This window comes from Stegastes partitus, unplaced genomic scaffold (assembly GCF_000690725.1).
Source record: "Stegastes partitus isolate 25-593 unplaced genomic scaffold, Stegastes_partitus-1.0.2 Scaffold2465, whole genome shotgun sequence".
In the NCBI taxonomy this organism is placed as follows: Eukaryota; Metazoa; Chordata; class Actinopteri; family Pomacentridae; genus Stegastes; species Stegastes partitus.
In genome coordinates, this window is record NW_007580196.1 from 23,794 (window position 1) to 25,450 (window position 1,657).

The 1,657-nt window shown below is 36.3% G+C and overlaps 1 long non-coding RNA gene across 1 annotated transcript; it reads right to left on the reverse strand.

The window, feature by feature from the left end:
* Positions 1–249: 249 nt before the first annotated feature.
* Positions 250–1,635, reverse strand: LOC103375097 (uncharacterized). Its single transcript, XR_521180.1, has 2 exons — positions 1,554–1,635; positions 250–648 (listed from the first exon to the last, which is right to left on the reverse strand). It is a non-coding gene; the product is annotated as an uncharacterized LOC103375097 (long non-coding RNA).
* Between the last annotated feature and the right edge of the window lie 22 nt (positions 1,636–1,657).

Genomic DNA, 1,657 nt, shown 5'->3' on the forward strand with positions numbered 1-1,657 from the left:
TTTTTTTCTTCTTCTTCAGATGTATTTAATAAGTTGTTTGATCCAAATGATCAAAAGGTGCATAGAATCTGTGGTGCAACATTAAAAACCAAAAAATGCTGCTGCAACATGTGTTTCCAGAAGCAGTCCTCAACCCCTACCATATGGATCCTGTACTATTATTCGGCATTATATTCAGTTTTTATCAGCTACTTACAGTAAAGCAGCTAAAGAATGAGCAGAGAAGTCAAATGAGAAGTGAAGTGTACATCATGTTTTTTTTTTCATTTATTAAATCAAAATAGTTTACAAATTTACAAGATTGAAGTGAAATTGACAGGATGTACTGAAAACGCAAGAAGTAGAAAACAAGAGAATACATTTAGAATGAATTATAAATGAAAAAAACAAATGTGTTGTGTCCTAACTTAATGACACAACTGATATCATGAAGAAGAAGAAGAAAAAAAAAAAGAAACTATCTACAAAAAAGAAATCACTGGAAGTCATGCCAGCGACGTGGCTGGAGCTACATGTGTCCGGCTCGCTTCCTAAGAAGCAGGTGCCCAGTCCACGTCAGGGCTACGACAGCAAAACCGAGGTAGGCGACAAGGATGATGATAACATTTCCAAGTGTAGGCAGGAATATCTCCACGAAGTTTCTCAATTCTGCACAGATGAAGACAGGAAGATAAAAGTGAAGTTTAAATGCAGGAGATGATCGATAGACCTTTGCTGAAGTAAAAGTGCTGTTACCACACTGTAATAAGTCTCCACTGTAAGTGACAGTCTTGCATTCAAAAGGTACTTACGTAGAGGTTACAAGTATTATCAGCAAAAATGTGTTTAAAGTTGCCAAAAAGTACTCATTGTGCTGTAAAATGTTCCTTGTCAGTGTTTTCCTGTAAGAAGTTATATATTTGGATTCATATGAGTAGAGCATTACTGTGCATGCAGCATTTCACTGCTGTATAGATGTTTAAGCCTGTAAGGCCACAGTTGCAAAATTACATACATCGCTTTTAGGTATTCTGATACAAAAAAAAATAATCTGCAAATGTTCCAATTCTTTAAGACCACCTTAGTTTAAAGTTTTCACTATGCTCCTGACAATGCTATTTGACAGTAGATGTGTATACAGGTCCAGCCATTAGGCCATGAACTCACACAGCCTGCAAAGTTTGCTTCAAGTTCAGGAAACACACAGCAAATACTTATTTTCTAGATTCAATAAATACATCATGAATTAGGGCTATGTTTCATGACAATCCTACCTTGACTTGATAAAGGGATCATATTTCATAATTGCAATAAAGTGTTCATCTAGAAGGATAGAGGAACTCATTACTTTAATACACTCTCACCAGTGTTCTTTATCTATAAACTAAAACAATTCATCAGTCCATCAACTGGCATAAAACAATACATCATGATTTGGAATGTCAGTCAAAGTTCACATTAATAAACAAGTTGTATGACGATGTAAGTTAAAAATGCAAAGACTGGATGATTCTAATAAAAACCATCAGGGCTCTGGTCCATGGAGTACTGTACTTGTTCAAATGTCAGCTTACCTGATACTCTGCCGATCAGTCGCATTGGCTTCAGAGCATGATGTACGTTAAGGTTGACACCATGGGCAGCCAAAAAACAGTCAACAATCCTGAGGAAGTTGGGG